The sequence below is a fragment of the Podarcis pityusensis genome (assembly GCF_964106645.2).
Source record: "Podarcis pityusensis genome assembly, chromosome: 1".
NCBI classification, from domain to species: domain Eukaryota; kingdom Metazoa; phylum Chordata; class Lepidosauria; order Squamata; family Lacertidae; genus Podarcis; species Podarcis pityusensis.
This window is the reverse complement of record NC_138028.1, coordinates 13,227,987-13,246,900: the sequence shown is the minus strand read 5'-3', so window position 1 is coordinate 13,246,900 and position 18,914 is coordinate 13,227,987. Positions and strand designations below refer to the sequence as shown.

Below are 18,914 nucleotides of genomic sequence, written 5' to 3'. Positions count from 1 at the left end.
CCATATCCATTAATACAGAAAGCCCGAACTAATCGTCAGACTGCAGACTGGCACAAACCTGTGGCCGTCCCAACATTTCTGAACTACAACTCCGGTAATTCCTGACCATTGGCCATGCTGGCTTAGGCTGGTGGCAATGGAGTCCAGCAACATTTAGGGTCATAGGTTCCCTGCCCCTGGGGTGAATGGACAACAATCTACCAAGATGATAAAGAATAATAATAATAATTTATTTATACCCTGCCCATCTGCCTGGGCCTCCCCAGCCACTCTGGGCGGCTTCCAAAAAAATATTAAAATACTATAATACATCAAACATTAAAAGCTTCCCTAAACAGGGCTGCCTTCAGATGTCTTCTAAAAGTCTGGTAGTTGTTGTTCTCTTTGACATCTGGTGGGAGGGTGTTCCACAGGGAGGGCGCCACTACCGAGATGGCCCTCTGCCTGGTTCCCTGTAACTTGGCTGTAAAAACCAAAGCTAATGAGGAACAGTTGAGGGAGCTGGGTATGTTTAGCCTGGAGAAGAATAATAGAATTGTAGAGTTGGAAGGGACCCCCAAGGGCCATCAAGCGCAACCCATCGCAATGCATACAACCCCCTGCCCCTGCCTCCAACCCATGACCCCCTTCCCAGCTTCAGACCCCTGAAGGTGGTGGATTCTCCTTTGTTGGCAGTTTTTAAACATAGGTTGGATAACTGACAGGAGCGAGCCAGCAGTAAATCACACCGAGCGAGTTGGTGTTAACTCTTCATGAGCAAAAACAGGATCTGCACAGGAGTATCAGGCCTAAAGGGCACAGCAACTCATCTCTGGCAGGTCCTGCCTCCATGAAGCAGGTGCTGAGACTGAAAGTCACCGCCTCCCCACAACAGTCTCCCTCCTCTCCAGGGTTTTTCCCAAGCAATCTGATACTGCGCCTGTGTGAAGCTAACTTCTCCTCTGCCCTCTTCATAACTCTCATGATTCTGTGAGACTGGGGAGGGAGGGGAGCTTATCGCAGCAGGAAGAGGGAACACCTGTGCCTCTTCTCTAGATTGACTCATCTCTGCTTCTTGGCCTCCCTCCTCTCCTGCTTCAGCTTCTGCCCCTGATTCTGGACTTCTCTCTGCCACAGACGCCCCCGCCCAATAAGCCCCCCTCAGTCTTCTCCCTCGTCTCCCTCTGACCACTCATTGTTGTCCCACCACCAATCTCCTGGCTCTGAGCCTTCTTCCCTTGGGGGTTTCCCAGCTGGTTCATCCCACCATTCCTGTGCATCCAACCAGTCTGTGACAGTGTCCATCTGTCAGGGATGCTTTAACTGTGATTCCTGGATTATAGCATGGGGCTGGACTAGATGAACCTGTGAGGTCCTTTCCCAACTCCACAGTTCCATGATTCTATGATTATAGCTGAAAACTTCTGATGCCGATACCCATGCAACGGCATCTATTACAGATGCAGTGGTGAACCCAACCTTTTTCCATTTCCTCAGGCTACCTGGATCAGAAAATGATTAGAATCATTATAATCAAGTTGGAAAAACTGTTCGCCAATAATTGCTCTATTATGATGTATCTGTAAGAGCAAGGTATTTTACTTCTAACCATAATTACTATGATTTTTTAAAAAGCAGTTATAGGGGATAAAAGGTAGACTGTACTGGGATCAAGGGAATCGTTATTAATAAATTCCTGCTGCTATACAGTGCTAATTAATAGGGAGCAGAACCATGAGTAGTTAATAGGTATTGCTGTCACAGATGACAGTAATATCAAAATTGCAAAGCAAAGGGCTTTAAAATATGTGCTATTGGCAAATGAATTGAGAACCATATACACTTAAAGTACAGCCAGCTTTGTCCCAGTAGTAAGAGCAGAATATGGATTGGTTTGGTATCCAAGGTTATTACATGATTTCTTGGGGGGGGGAGGGGGAAATGATGGCACACTAGAAATGTTTTGTGCCATGCAAAAGGGAAACAAGACCAAAGCAATCAGTACCATGACCCCTGCTCTCCCTGATTTCCTCACCTTTGGCATTATGTTGAAAGAGAGACTTTTCGCATGTACCATGGAAGGCAAGGCAACCAGTTGTGATGGCTGTATATTAAGGATATGCACCCGATTTGGCTGAAGCCCAAACTGAATCCATAGCTGTCAATGTTTCCCCTTTTTTAAGGGAAATTCCCTTATTCCGAACAGGATTCCTGGCAAGAAAAAGGAAAAGTTGACAGCTGTGACTGAATCAGGCCAATCAAAAGGGATCCAGGCTTTAGCTGAGTTGGTTCAAGACATCTTGGATCACTCCAGGTTGGCATCAGGCAATGAGCCTATTCAGAGGTTCATTCCCAGGATCGTTTCAGGGGGCTGGAGTAGATGACTCATGGGGTCCCTTCCGACTCACAATTCTATGATTCTTTGCTTCTATGATCATGAAGGTGGTTTGTATTGAAAACCCATTGAAAAGGGATCAGCTGCTGGGTGGTTGGAGACTGCCTTGCTGCAGCATCACAAAGGTGGTTTGCATTAAGATTCCTGCTAGAATGGATTCCTCCTCTCTTTTTTGCCTGGAACAGCCTGGTGGGCCAAATTCAGACCCCTGGTGAGCCAAAGTTGGCCTGTAGGCCGGAGGCTCCCCAACCCTGAGTCATATTCTCCTTGATAGCCTCAAGATGCTCTCGCCCAAGATTTGCAATACACACAGCCAAAAGGAGTCGTACTTATAATCGGAAATAGCATGGTGCCACAGGTTTATTCAGGCAGCATTTAACATTGTATATTTTTGTAGGAATTACATTCTGTTATGTCTTTTTCTATTTTATTTGATTGTTTTGTTAAAGCTGTTGGTTGGCTTACAATTCTTTCTATATGCTGTGTGGATTTGTGTTATTCACACCATTTGTACTTATTCACACATTGTCCTTTCAATGAAGGGTGGGTAAGAAATATTTGAAATAAAACAAAACTGAAAAGAAACAGCGCAGCTACTAAATCTATACCAGAAAATAAAGCGGCTAATTTGCAAATGCCAACTACGACTGCAGCATAGAAGCTTTATTGATTGCTGGAGGTTATCCTTCTCCAACCTTGTGCACTCCATATCACAGAATTGTAGAGTTGGAAGGTATTGCTAGGGGTCATCTAGTCCAACCCCCTGCAATACAGGAATCTCAGCTAAAGCATCCATGACAGATGGCCATCCAACCTCTGCTTGAAAACCTCCAATGAATGAGAGTCCACCACCTCCTGAGAGAGTCCCTTCCACTGTCGAACAGCTCTTACTGTCAAAAAGTTATTCCTGATGTTTCATCAGAATTTCCTTTCTTGTAGCTTCAATAATGCAGGACTCCAATTTCCCTCATCCCCAGACAGCCTAGCCAATGACCAGGAATGATGCAAGTTTGTAGTCCAAAATTGTTGGAGGGCCTCAAGTTGGGGGAACCTGCTCTGAGTGGAGAGGTTCATAACGGAGCCACCACAGAGAAGGCACTGCTCACTTCCCCACATTGAGAGATGGAATTCGAAACACAACCTCATTTGGAAGGACAGGTGGTATATAAATGTAACAAAACACAAGCTCTTATTTTTTTTGAGGGGTGGGCAAATCATTCTATTCCCACCCCCCAATAATTTTTTATTGTTTTTCCTTACACACTTTTTCAAACAACACATTGATCAACATATAAACCTTTTTTTTGCTCCGCCGAGCTTATGACTTCCCTCCTTCCCTTCAACTGGTATCCCATATCAAATCCACTTGTGCATTCTGACTCTTTACAATTTCTCTGCATTGTAGTATTTACTTCAATCCTGCTAGTGTCTTCAAATTTTTACAATTATTATTTAAATATACAATAAATTTACTCCAATTTTTCTGAAATTTCTGATCGTCCTGGTCTCGGATCCTGCAAGTCAGTCTGGCCAACTCAGCAAAGTCCATCATCTTCGTCTGCCATTCCGCAACAGTAGGAGTTTCTTGTAATTTCCATTTTTGGGCAAATCATTCTATTTCCAGCCTTTTGTATGCATTCACCCACTGGCCAATTCGATTTCGTTTTCTGGAAAGTTAACCGGCACACAATTTGCATTCAAATACGTGTGTGAAGACATATTTCTGAACATCGTTTCTCTCAAAATAGGCATTTCAAGACGTGCTGAAAATACTTTCTTTGAGCTAAGGCCTGCATTGTAACACACGGAGAACTACTAAACCCAGTGGACAGCTGTGTCCTCCTGATGTGCACATTAGCCTGAGAGGTGTGCATCAGGGCAGTTTGTAGCGGTATTTGGAAAGACCAAATTCCTTGAGCATCCCCTCTGCTTTTGTAAAAGCCTAGCTGCCCTCCTGAAAATGCAAACGCTGGAGTATTCCCAGTTATGTAAACAGGGTTGCTGCGGAGTAAGCATCCTTTCTTGCAGAATACATAGTGGCATGTTTATTCCATCAAACTGTTTTTTTTTATAATAGATTCCCCGCGGCCTGTTGTTTTCCGCCAAAGGGCACCTTGCTTGGGGACAGCCTCCGTGCGCTAAGCCAGAAAAGCAGAGTGCAAGCAAACAAACATTATGCCTAAATGGATCCCTCGGAAACCTCCAGCAACCTTGACTTTTAAATAAATGCTTAGTGCAAACGGCAAAGTATATCTGACTTGCCTGCGTCAGGTGGCAATTATACATTTCCATTATCCTTGGGTCTGCTGGGTGTTTGTCAGGGGGAGAGGGTCTCTTTCTTTATCCATTTTCTCCCATGGTATTTGGCGAGTCAATATTTATTCTGCTTTTATACAACAAAGGGCAATTGCTTATTTGGATGGAATGCAGAGGAAGCGCTTGTTAGACAGGGGAGCGTCGAAACCTTTCCCATGCTGGGAGTGTGTGTCGGAGCACAGAGATGCACACGCACTCTAGTTTGGGGGTTCTCCCCACCCCCACCTCATCCTCTTTGATCAGGTAAAGCAGCTATGGGTGGCTCCCTCAGCTGAGGAAGAGAGGAGAGGGCTGTTGACTCGTCTCGGCAGTTTTCTTGCTCAAACTCATTGCCTTGGCTCCTTTGTTTTCTAAGGAAGATACCCACACAGACGGCTGCACTTTGAACATCATAATACTGTCCCGCTTTATGAACCTGTTGTAAGAAAGGAGGAAGGGTGGCCCGGGGGCCTCTTATATAGTGTTGGTGCTGACCTTTAAAGCCCTAAATGGCCTCAGTTCTGTATACCTGAAGGAGCGTCTCCACCCCCATTGTTCAGGCTGGACACTGAGATCCAGCGCCAAGGGCCTTCTGGCGGTTCCCTCATTGCGAGAAGTGAGGTTACAGGGAACCGGACAGAGGGCCTTCTCGGTAGTGGTGCCTGCCCTGTGGAACGCCCTCCCATCAGATGTCAAAGGAAATAAGCAGCTATCTTATTTTTAAAAGACATCTGAAGGCAGCCCTGTTTAGGGAAGTTTTTAATATTTAATGCTGTATTGTTTTTAACACTCGATTGGGAGCCGCCCAGAGTGGCTGGGGAAACTCAGCCAGATGGGAGGGTATGTATGTATGTATGTATTAATAATAATAATAATAATAATAATAATAATAATAATAATATTCTGCATCATCCAGTAAGACAATGCATGGGAAAGAGCCATGCCAGTAGTATTACTAAATGGTCAGCAGTTGAAATTTTGGGGGCAAGTCCGACTTTCTGATGGTTTAATTATTCTGGATGGAATTCAACTAAATAATTTCACCACCAGAATGACTTCCACTTGATCAGAGAAACTTCCCTTCCTCTTCTCCCCCCCCAACCCCAAATCTGCTCCAGAGGGCTGGAAGAAACCCCAGAAAAGATTTAGGGCCATGCAAGGGAGGTAGAGATTTCCTTAAAGTTTTCCTACCAAACATTTGCTTCCAGGTTTCTTTTTCTACTAGTGCGTTTACTGTTCTGTTGGAAGGGGAAAGGCATATAAAGAATGGCTTCTGAAAAGCCTCTGTGCACTAAAACTCCTTTACATTACAATGAAATGCTGTCCTTACCAAGTATATGACACTCCATATCTAGCCAATTCATTGCTATTACCATATATTGAATGTCAAATGAAACCATAATGGTGGCAAATTGAAAGTATAATGTTAGGTGAGATTTAAACGACTGAGTAAGCGTTGGAAACTCAAACCATTTGTTTCACAAATGGGGAGTTCAAAAACAATGGAGGAGGAGGCAGGTGAATGGATCACCTACTCAGAGGCTGATCCCAGAAGAAGGTGAAATAGGGCGATTACACAAAGGTGTACATGCTCTGGTTATCTCCCGCTTGGACTACTGCAATGCGCTCTATGTGAGGCTACCTTTGAAGGTGACTCGGAAACTACAACTAATCCAAAATACGGCAGCTAGTCTGGTGCCCAGGAGCGTCCACCGGGACCATATAGCACCACTCCTAAAGGACCTACACTGGCTCCCAGTACGTTTCCGAGCACAATTCAAAGTGTTAGTGCTGACCTTTAAAGCCCTAAATTGTCATGGGCCAGGAGTCAGCTTCACCTGCTGAGCAGCAGCCTGAAGAAGCAGAAGGCAAAGTGACTCCACCTGCTGCTCATCAGCCTTCTTGCTCCTGATGTGAAGCAGCTGGCTCCAGCGTTCTTCAGCAGGGTTTCCCACCTCAGTCAGTTGCTGGAAACAACATTCATTGTTCCTGGGTAGACCTTGCTGCTTCTTGATTCTTGTGACCTTGGACCCTCAGCTTTCTCGACCCCCGGATCATCTGACTATGTGAACTGAGATACTCTTGACCTTAGAAAAAACAAAGTGCGAGACTGGCTTCATTATTATCAGATAATGGAGGTATTTAAATTGGACAGGAAAATTGGCTTCCAGGTGGAAAGATCCAAATTAGAAACAGAATTGTTAGAACCCAAGACTAAGAATTTGTCAAGAATGTATAACTTGCTGCTGAAATGGAATACTCAGGATGAAACGGTAAAATCGGCTATGATTAAATGGGCACAGGACGTTGGACATAACATTATGTTTGCTGACTGGGAACAGTTATGGACCACAGGTATGAAATTTACGGCATGTAATGCCTTAAGAGAGAATATTATGAAAATGATATACAGGTGGTACATAACCCCAGTCAAGCTTGCGAAAATCTATCACTTGCCCGATAACAAATGTTGGAAATGTAAAGAAACTGAAGGTACATTTTTTCACCTTTGGTGGACGTGCCCAAAGATTAAGGCTTTCTGGGAAATGATATATAATGAATTAAAAAAGGTATTTAAGTATACCTTCCCTAAGAAACCAGAGGCCTTTCTCCTGGGCATAGTCGGCCAAATGGTGTTAAAAAAGGATAGAACTTTCTTTATGTATGCAACAACAGCAGCAAGAATACTCATCGCAAAGTATTGGAAGACACAAGAACTTCCCACGCTGGAGGAATGGCAGATGAAATTTATGGACTATATGGAATTGGCGGAAATGACTGGTAGAATCCGTGACCAGGGAGAAGAGTTGATGGAGGAAGATTGGAAGAAATTCAAAGACTATCTTCAGAAACACTGCAAAATTAAGGAATGTTAGAGTGATGTTGGACTGAAAACAAGAGGTTTCCAGCTGTACAGGTTAAAGTTAATGATAGACTAAGATTAAAGATTAAGATTAAAGATGTTTAAAGAAATGGAAATTTGATATTAAGAGGGAAAATTTTAATGGTATATGATATGGTTATCTCCCGCTTGGACTACTGCAATGCGCTCTACGTGGGGCTACCTTTGAAGGTGACCCGGAAACTACAACTAATCCAGAATGCAGCAGCCAGACTGGTGACTGGGAACAGCCGCCGAGACCATATAACACCGGTCTTGAAAGACCTACATTGGCTCCCAGTACGTTTCCGAGCACAATTCAAAGTGTTGGTGCTGACCTTTAAAGCCCTAAACGGCCTCGGTCCAGTATACCTGAAGGAGCGTCTCCACCTCCATCGTTCTACCCGGACACTGAGGTCCAGCACCGAGGGCCTTCTGGTGGTTCCCTCACTGCGAGAAGCCAAGTTACAGGGAACCAGGCAGAGGGCCTTCTCGGTAGTGGCGCCCTCCCTGTGGAACGCCCTCCCACCAGATGTCAAAGAGAACAACAACTACCAGACTTTTAGAAGACATCTGAAGGCAGCCCTGTTTAGGGAAGCTTTTAATGTTTGATGTATCATAGTATTTTAATATTCTTTTGGAAGCCACCCAGAGTGGCTGGGGAAACCCAGCCAGATGGGCGGGGTATAAATAATAAATTATTATTATTATTATTATTATTATTATTATTATTATTATTATATTAAGACCAAGGATTAGGTTTAAAGAAGTTGAAGTTATATATTTTAATATCTTATTAAATTAAAGATTGGGATTAAAAAAGTGGAAAAGAAACTGCTGGACAAATAATTTGGATTGGAATACAAAAGAGGGAGGTATGAGGAAGTCCAGAAAATAAGCAACTAAAAAACGGAAATGAAACAGAGATATTGTTTTTAAATTGTTATGTTTTTTGTATTTTTATTGTTGAATTTTGCTTTTTTTTTGTTCTTTGTGTTTTTGTTATATGTATTGTGTATGTTTTTCTTTTATTTCTTTGTTGTTTAAAACTTTAATAAAAATTACTTTAAAAAAAAAAAAGAGATACTCTTGACCTTAGGACTGGACTAAACATTGTATACAGACTCTGCCTCCAGGCAGGTACCCCCCCCCCCCGAGACTCAGCTGGTGGTCTGGCTTCTTCCTCCACTTAATTCTGCTGTGGCTGGCAGTAGAGGACTATGACATAAATGGCCTCGGCCCAGGATACCTGAAGAAGCGTCTCCACTCCCCATCATTCAGCCTGGACACTGAGATCCAGCTCTGAGGGCCTTTTTGCAGTTCCCTCACTGTGAGAAGTGAAGTTACAAGGAACCAGGCAGAGGACATTCTCAGTAGTGACACTCACCCTGTGGAACACAAGGAAATAAGCAACTATCTGACTTTTAGAAGACTTCTGAGGGCATCCCTGTACAGTGGTACCTCGGGTTAAGAACTTAATTCGTTCCGGAGGTCTGTTCTTAACCTGAAACTGTTCTTAACCTGAGGTACCACTTTAGCTAATGGGGCCTCCCGCTGCTGCCGCGCTGCCACCACACAATTTCTGTTCTCATCCTGAAGCAAAATCCTTAGCCTGAGGTACTATTTCTGGGTTAGCGGAGTCTGTAACCTGAAGCGTCTGTAACCCGAGGTACCACTGTATTGTGAAGTTTTTAATGTCTGATGTCATAGTATGTTTTTATATGTCCGCCCACATGGGTGGGGTATAAATAATGAAATGATGGTGATGAGGATCTTACTTAAAGGAGAATGTGGGGTTTTTATTCACTTCTTTATCTCATGGGGTCACACCAAAAATGCTTGCTTGAGAACTTTCAGCTTCAGTGTGGGAGAGCTCTTAAAACTGTAGTCATTTCAATTCCCAGAGAACCTTCAGGGAACTCTGGGAATTGGAGCTCTGTAAGGGGCATAGGGATCCCCTAACAGCTCTAACACCCTTAGCAAACGCCCAAGGTTCAGGCACATGCTGTGATGTAAGAGTTCTGCTAATCCTTCAGACACTTGAATCAGCCTTAGGAAGTTTTCCAGTAGCCTCCTAAAGGAAGTGTACTTATTCCCAAAGAATGCAAGCAGAATTTACCAGCACGTATAGCAATTTCTTGCGGTCACTTTTTTTAAAGGGGGAAAGGTAAAAACATTCACAAATCTCCTCCCCTTTCCTGAAAATATTTGTGTCTGCTTAGATAGTTCTTAATTATAAGTATCATTCTGTTTCCTAAACCAGGCCCATTTTAATGGCACATGGAAGGAAACTAACATGACAGAGGTCAAACCAAGGCAGCCAAGCCCTCTGCCACATGTTTCCGCTGAATGAATATATATATATATTTCCATCACATTGCTTAGGCTGAATTTAGCAGTGCGCATAGCCCACAACCAAAACAAAAACAGAGCCATGGAGAAAAAGGTCAGCTGTCAAAAAATCCCTCCCCAAATGGGAGTTCATGCAGGACATTCCACCTACGTTTGCATCCATCCTCCTCTGGAGAACAATATTGTAGAAATGTTTAATTGTAATTTATCTTTAAGAATAGTTATTATACAACCTGTGGCACTTAATCTCAGGGTAGGGTATGTGGCCCATGTCAAACAACAGCATTTTTCCAAAAGCATATTGTGAGGAAGGGGTGGGGGGGCCTCTGGTCCTTCGAGATGTTGTTGTACTGCTGCTCCCATCAGCCCCAGCCAAGGATGGCAGGCATTGTAGTCCGTCAACATAGTGGCACAGAAACATATGAAGTTGCCTTATAACAGGTCAGTCCATTGGTCTATCTAGCTCAGTATTCTCTACACCAGAGTTTCCCAAGCTTGGGTCTCCAGCTGTTGTTGAACTACAACTCCCATCAACCCTAGCTAGCAGGACCAGTTATCTGGAATGATGGAAATTGTAGTCCAAAAACAGCAGGAGACCCATGTTTGGAAACCCTGGTTTACACGGACTAGCAGTGGCTCCATAGGGTTTTTGTTGTCGTTTAGTCGTTTAGTCATGTCCGACTCTTCGTGACCCCATGGACCAGAGCATTCCAGGCACTCCTGCCTTCCACTGCCTCCCGCAGTTTAGTCAAACTCATGCTGGTAGCTTCAAGAACACTGTCCAACCATCTCATCCTCTGTCGTCCCCTTCTCCTTGTGCCCTCCATCTTTCCCAACAACAGGGTCTTTTCCAGGGAGTCTTCTCTTCTCATGAGGTGGCCAAACTATTGGAGTCTCAGCTTCTGGATCTGTCCTTCCAGTGAGCACTCAGGGCTGATTTCCTTAAGAATGGATCGGTTTGATCTTCTTGCAGTCCATGGGACTCTCAAGAGTCTCCTCCAGCACCATAATTCAAAAGCATCCATTCTTCGGCGATTGGCCTTCTTTATGGTCCAGCTCTCACTTCTGTACATCACTACTGGGAAAACCATAGCTTTAACTATAGGTAGGGGATATTCCCAGACCTACATGAAGAGGCCAGTGATTGAACCTGGGGACTTCTGCGTACAGAGCAGATGTTCTACCACTGAGCTAGAGAACAGGTTCCCTCCACCTGTTATAAGAGGAAGCCCAGACACTTTAGGCATATAGCTGTCAACTCCAGTTTTTTTTTTTTGGGGGGGGGGAGGCGTTCCTCGGGTAAAATGCCCTCAGGAGGTCCCCCCTCCCAAGTGAATCTGCCTCTTTGTCAATGTCAAATCTCTCCATTCACTAGACCTCTCCCTTCAGGTCCAATATGCACTACCATCCAGAGGTACAGGGCAAGGTGGCAAGTAAAAGCTGCATCTTATTTACCATGTCCATAGGTAGATACTGTCAGTATCATCAGCCCACAGGCAGAGGTACCTGGCCTCCCCCGAGGCAATTGAGCGAGATACTGTTGTTTACCGTCCGTCTGCGACCTCCGGCAGGCTAGGTAAACAAACCGGCGATCCTCCTCAAACGTGAGCAGGACACACCCTCCTCCTTCTCTCTGCTTCTCTCCCTCCCTGCATTCTCCCCAGGGAGGGGAAATGAGACAGACAGGAGTCCTTTCTACATGTTTTATTCCTGTCACTCAACAGTACATAGAAATGTGACTGTTCCCTTCAGACTCCATCAGAAGAGTCACAACACTCCTCCCCTGTACTTCCAGTACAGATCATATGACACACTGAGCTAACATCCGGTGCTCAGTACAGAGAATAGGCTCCACCTTTTCTCCAACAGTACATCTGCAAAACACAATATGCTGTTTTGCATTCCAGCCATCTGGAGCTGGCTTTTGCCTTGGTGCTTTTTCCCAACAGATACATCAAGAAGGAAGGTCTGGAGGTCACCAGTGGTTTCTCCCACTGAAGTGTGGGCTTCAGCAGGTTTCCAGTGATGCTAACCACTGGTACCCATGCTGTGTAGGTGTCAGGGAACTGACATCGGAGCTAGAGGCGGAGGGGAGGCTCTCAGATGATGCTGGAGAAGGGCCCAGCAGGAAGAGAGGCAGCTCAGCAGATGGGGAAGCAAATCAGCGCAACACCAGAGATAAAGGGGGGCAGATGGGGGAATCGGCGAGAGGGCTCCAGGACTCTTCACCGGACACCAGCGGGGAGAGCACGGGTCCTCCGCTACCCACGCCCTCCCTGAGCAGAAGGCTTCCGCGCAGGGAGAGTAGGAGGAGACTTGGCGTCAAACAACTTTTATGTTGGAAAAGGTTTAAGAAACGCCCACTGACGGATTCTGCTAGCGACTGAGGCAGCCACGAAGTGAAGGGCTGTCCAGACAGAAAGGTTTAAACAAGGCAACATAGCCAGGAGAGGCGGCAACTTACGCACGAGCAACCCATACTCATTACAGTAGGACTCTGTTTCGACCAGCAGAAGTGCATCCTGTTATAGGAGGAATGCATTATTCACAACATACCTGGCACAGACTAGGAGACGGTGGAAGCCATTATCTCGGGGAGAGGCACAGCTTAGGAAAAAAAGCTTTTTCCTTGTTACTGCAAAGTGCTATCAGTAGGAGTTCCGTGTGATTTACAGCTATTCTGAGGAAAATGCATTTTGTCATCAAGCCGAGTGGGAAATTGCCCAGATTGCAAGACTCTTCCCCCCCCCTTTTTTTTAAGAAAAAAAGAGAGAGAGAGAGAGAGAGGAAAATAGATACATTCTATATTCTGTATCGGGCCTGGGGGGGGCAGAGGAAACAAAAATCTCAACTTGCCTCCTCCCACATCCTTTCTCCACTGTCTTTCTCAGTTTTGGTTCACAGTTTTGTGTGATTCCCTTTTTCGTGTGTTCTGCGTTTCTCCAGTGCTCCTTACTTTCCCGTCAGTAGCTGGAATATTGGAAATATACTCTCAGTGTGCTTATCTTCTGCATAAAAGCTGGCTTATGATTCTTTAGTGCCGTTGATAAATCTATCAATGACTACGACCCATGACAGCTATACAGAAGGGAGCCTGCATTGGGAGACTTGTTTGCGGTTTTCAGGGAAACATCTGATTGGCCCCTCTGGAACACAGGATGCTGGGATAGAGGGGACTTGACTAGATCAGTGATGGGGAACCTGTGGCTCTCCATAAGTTGCCGGACTAGTTGATGCTGTGGAAGATGAAGCAAAACAGAGGTTGGATGGCCATCTGTCATAGATGCTTTAGCTGGGATCCCTGCATTGCAGGGGGTTGGACTAGATGACTCTTGGGGTCCCTTCCAACTCTACAATTCTATGATTCTGAGATTCTTTAAGGTCTGTGTTTGGAGAATACATGGAAGATGCTTGTACTTAGCATAGGGTGGTTCCAAAATGAATGTTCCTGAAGAATGTACAACACTTAAGTGGTTGAGCAGCAGAGCCTGGTTTGCAGTTTGGCTTCAGGACATGGAACTGTTACATAATGTGCATCATGCGTTGTAATATCTATGCAATAGAAACTGAACTGTTCAACAGCTCTGTAAAAAAACCCCTCTGGGATCTTTTCTGCTGTATATAAATACTTGATACAAATAGACTGCCATTACCCCTGGCCATTGGTCATGATAGCTGAGGCTGATGGGAAGTGTAGTTCAAAACATCTAGAGAGGTCCAGGCTAGGGACAGCTGATCTGGACTAATCTCTTCACAAAAGTGAAGGATCTCTTATACCCAGCAAACACACAAATCCATATAAAGAATCCAGAAAACATTGAGAAATGTTCTTCAAATATACCTATAGAACATACACTCTTTCTAATCTTGACTATTTCCAAGAGAGAACCATTTCAAACTTTGCTACAAAACCTGTCCTACCCATTCTGAAATTCACACATAATACACCTCTAATCCATCACCTAAATCTGAAATAACACCTGCTGAGATAAAGGTTAGAGGAAGAAATTCAGTTTGCATTCCCAAAACAATATGCAAACTGAAACATAGTTATCCTTCAAAAACACACTTCTCTGAGTTTTGTGATGCAGTCTTTCAACTTAAAAAAAAAAAAAGGGCGCTCATAAACACAGGAGAAAAATTAAGAGAAAGTGTGCATAAAACATTCTTTTTTAGTGAAAATGACATATAAAAATTCATTAGATGAAGGGAAAATATATTGCAAAAATGAGTATTAGGCAAAGTTGTATACAGAAATGTGTAAATTAGGAGGAATGCACTCTAAAGTGCCGGCATTTGTGGAAACTGTTGCAGAAATGTGACAAACTGTACTTAAGATTGTAAAAATGAAAAACTGACAGAATCTAAAATTGACAGATTTGGCCATCCTTTCCCTGAGACTGCAAGGATCAGGAAGCTGTGGGCATCCAGATATTGCTGGACTACATCTCTGGTTATCCCTGGCTATCAGCCTTGATGGGGCTGGTGACAGCTGGACTCCAACACCTGGAGAGCCACAAGTTCCACACCCCTGGATAGATGTTCCACCTTGGAATTATGACACCTCCCATAATCACCCAATAACCCTTCAATTTCTCAATTTTTCAGGTGATGGGAGTACAAACAAAGTCATCTTTGCATCACAACGATGCTATTTATTGAAAACCATCCTAGTCAAAGGGCAAATCTGCAACCTGGAGTGGAGGCCAGCAGAAAGCGGGTGAAAGTATATTGCCCAAAAGCAGCTTTTGCTGTAAACATATAGAAGCAAGCTGCTAAATTCTGCCATGGCTCAAATCCTAGATGAGTGTAAGCAATTAAGCCCATAGCATGTACAATTGATGCTTTTGAATTAAGGTGCTGGAGGAGACTCTTGAGAGTCCCATGGACTGCAAGAAGATCAAACCGATCCATTCTTAAGGAAATCAGCCCTGAGTGCTCACTGGAAGGACAGATCCTGAAGCTGAGACTCCAATACTTTGGCTACCTCATGAGAAAAGAAGACACCCTGGAAAAGACCCTGATGTTGGGAAAGATTGAGGGCACAAGGAGAAGGGGACGACAGAGGACGAGATGGTTGGACAGTGTTCTTGAAGCTACCAGCATGAGTTTGACCAAACTGCGGGAGGCAATGGAAGACAGGAGTGCTTGGCGTGCTCTCGTCCATGGGGTCACAAAGAGTCAGACACGACTAAACAACTAAAAAACAACATCTATTCCTTCTGGAGCAGTATAGCTTCATTGAGTAAATGCAACAACCCATCATTAGTGTTCAGCGATTTTTTGAATCAGCTTGCAGCAGTCAGTCTGCTAGGGCAATAATGGGAAGAATATATACATTTATCTGTAACTGGCTATGATGTAACATGGTGGTTTTTCTGATTTAAAATCCCACCCAAACTAGGGGGGAGGGGGTTGTTTCGAGTGACCTGGTATCAAATGCAGCCTATGTGATTTAAAGGTATCATTGAAAACGCCAACACAGGCCGGCTCCTATTATTGCAAATAAAATAGGGCATGGGGCTATCGAATGCAGATCAATATACAGCGAAGCTTTCTGGTTATGAAGGTCTGTCCCTCTCTTGCTGTATACAAGCTAGCTTCATACCCCAGCTGAGATCAGCACAGATTAAAATGGCTGTCAGATACCAAATTGACCTGCAATTAAGTCTCCATGGATGCTGAAAAGGCTGATGTCCTCAGAGAGCCATCAGTGATGGATGGGGAAAGTGGTTGTCCCTGTACTAGGAGCCTAGCCAAATACAAATAGGAGGTGAGAGTTCAATGTGATACAAGGCACATGACCGCACAAATAAGAGTGGAAAGAATGGAAAGCTGTTACTACAGTGTTTAGATGGAGGTGCCCCAGGGAGCCATTGGACATTTGACTGGTTGCCAGTGAAAATTCTGGGCATGCCAAAAGCTTTCAACGTTTGCAAAAATCTGGCTCAAGCTACGTATCCCCTGTTGAGACTGTCTGTGGAAAACCAACTGAGGTAGGAAGAGTCAATAATGTCAAGGCTCTTTTCAGCTGGCAGTGGCAAAAGGATTCTGCATGGAATGCGTCATGAGATTCTTTGGCATATTCAATATTTCTTTATGAAATGCTTTAGTTGCTTTTCCAGTCTAGCATTGCCCAGCTCAAAGCACTTAATAATATTTAGTGTTGTTGTTGTTGTTGTTGTTGAATAGGTCGTCCCTATTTTCATCTGTTTATTTCCACCCCTCCCATCCATAGCTGTCAACTTTTCCCTTTTCTTGCGAGGAATCCTATTTGGAACGAGGGAATTTCCCTTAAAAAAGGGGAAAAGTTGACAGCTATGCTCCCCTCTGACTGGGTTGCCTCAGCCGTGTTGGGTGGCTTACAACATATATAAAAAAATAATTAAAAATTAAAACTTTAACACCCTCACCCTGAAAATGCTGTATTTATAACTGACAATGTATCTCCCTTTAAAGTGGTTGCCATCTAGTCTGGAAGGACCAGGCACAATGGTTGGACGCTATGCCTTTCGAGGGGGCATGGGGATTGCCATTGGGTGGGGTGGGAGCTGGCATAGTTGGATATGTTTTCTCTGCTCCCCCCTTTTCCCCTTGCCTCACTCCCCCTTGCCCCCCACCTCCATGGAATGCTCACACCTCTTTCCTCCTTGCCTGATCAGGTGGTTTTGGTCACATGCCCCCTGCCTGCCCCGACTCCTGAGCCCATCAATGGCGTCTCTTCACGGTGTTTTAATTGGCTGAGCGCAAAAAGACCAAAGTTGTCTGTAGAGAACCATTAACCTCTTTGTATAGTAAACCTTAAAAAACTTCCCTATACAGGGCTGCCTTTAGGCGTCTTCTAAAGGTTGTATAGTTACTTATCTCCTTGCCCAGGAGTCATGCAACTCAGTACCCTCCAACATTTCTGCAATGAGAATAGGGACATCCTAAGGAAAAGTAGGACATTCCAGGATCAATTCTGAAACAGGAATGCCTTCTGTAAATCTAGGACTGTCCCTGGAAAATAGGGACACTTGGAGGGTCTGGTGAGGTAGATTAGCTTAAGCAGCAATGACTGGCCCAAGGTCATCTAGTGAACTTCATAGCCAAGTGGGGATTTGGTCTCCCTGGTCATAGTCCGACACTCTAGCCACCACACAACACTGGCTCTATGGTCAATCATAATTGACCAAAGTCCTCATGGGAGGTGGAGTCCAACAGTATTGGCCAGGCAACAGATTCCTCATCCCCATGACATACAGTGCCTTGAATTCTGCACTAAGCTACAGTCTTTCCAGCAGACTATTTGCCCATCTAGTCCCGTATTGTCTCTTCTGTCTAGTAGCAGTGCTCAAGTGTCTCAGAACGAGGTCTTCTGCATCACCTGTGACCTATACCTGGGAGATGCCAGGGACATGCTTTGTTATCACTCAGTGACAGTCTCTCCTTGAATCTTGCACAAATGGGAAGGGGTTCCTCGGCAAAGCAATCATCGTGGAGAGGCTCCCTGAAGATTAAAAAGAAACAATTGCAAACCGCTGCTATGGCAAAGCCCACAAAGGCGACGCAAAAGGGAAATAGCAAACCAAGATCTCATTTCACACAAGCGCATTTACTTGAGTTCTCGACATGGCCTCCGATGATCAATTCTTTTCAAAACTTTCCTCTTCCCATCAGAGAAGGAAGCGAGAGCCATCACATTCATCACAAAGAAATGATCAGCTGCAATATCCTGCGTCTGAGCTGAAACGCGGCCTCCCAGCTCCTTACATTAATAAAACAACACCACGTTTTGGAAAAGGATTAGTTATTTGTTGAATGAAAGGATATTTCTGTCAATAAATCATTCTGGCTTCTGTGGGGGCATTTCAAAGGCCATTTTAAATTAAGGGAAGGGTGGCTGGCCTGCTCCGTCCACTGCTGAACAAACAAGGTTTTTGTCTGTAAACACGAACTCAGATTCTCCCCACAACCAGCACCACCCTGATCTTAACTAACACAACATGCCATAAATATTGCAGGTGGAATTTTCCATGTTCCATGAGCAGGACTTTGTCAATGTGATTTTCCACTCACAAATGGAAAACATAATAATAATAAAATGAACTTACTACACAAAGGAGGGTACTGAGTTTATGCCATGGGTAGGCAAACTAAGGCCCGGGGCCCGGATCTGGCCCAATTGCCTTCTAAATCCGGCCCACAGATGGTCCAGGAATCAGCGTGTTTTTACATGAGTAGAATGTGTGCTTTTATTTAAAAATGCATCTCTGGGTTAGTTGTGGGGCATAGGAATTCGTTCATTTTTTATTTTTTCCCAAAATATAGTCCGCCCCCCCACAAGGTCTAAGGGACGGTGGACCGGCCCCCTGCTGAAAATGTTTGCTGACCCCTAAATTAAGGAGTTACCAACTATGGCAACATCAGAGCCCATGGTAATTTTTTCTAGCCTTGTTCAGATTCTTTTATCTTTCTTCAACGTTCCTATAGGTTTCTTACCTTAGCAAGTCAGTATCTACGTTATAAACCCTAAATCTGCATCCAAAGATTATGCAACATGTGTACATCTCCCTCTGCACTGACTACTACACTGATCGACAGCAGGTCTCCAGGGTTTCAGGCACTGGTCTATCCCAGACCTACTTGGAAATGCCCAGGATTTAACGTGGAACCTTTTGCATGCAAAGTAGACACAGTACCACTGAACTATGACCCTTTACCAAACTACAGAAGGTAGCACACTTTTATATTTCCAGTATTTTCCTCTATCTTCCATAAAGCACATAAAGTAGCTTTGATTCTTGAAGGCGTCCGGGCAGGGGAATTAGAAAGATTGATTCTATTCTTGTCTCAGACATTTTCTTTGTGAACCTGTACATATTACTTAACCTCTTGATTTAACACTGCTGCATCAAGTCTCTCTCTCTCCCCCCCATTCTTCTTCTAGGATTGCTGTGAAATTCACAGTTCAAAAATGGCAACTGACTATTATTTGTAGTTTTTGTCCTGCTTTCAAATTATCCAAGAGGA

The 18,914-nt window shown here is 44.3% G+C and overlaps 1 protein-coding gene across 13 annotated transcripts in view; it reads right to left on the bottom strand.

The window, feature by feature from the left end:
- Positions 1-17,477: 17,477 nt before the first annotated feature.
- LOC308469303 (uncharacterized protein) overlaps positions 17,478-18,914 on the bottom strand; it is an 80,049-nt gene continuing 78,612 nt past the window's right edge. For all 13 annotated transcript variants that reach the window (XR_013982080.1, XR_013982081.1, XR_013982082.1 and 10 more), the window contains one exon: positions 17,478-17,649. The gene's annotated coding sequence lies outside the window, so the exon portion shown is untranslated. The remainder of the gene's footprint in view (positions 17,650-18,914) is intronic.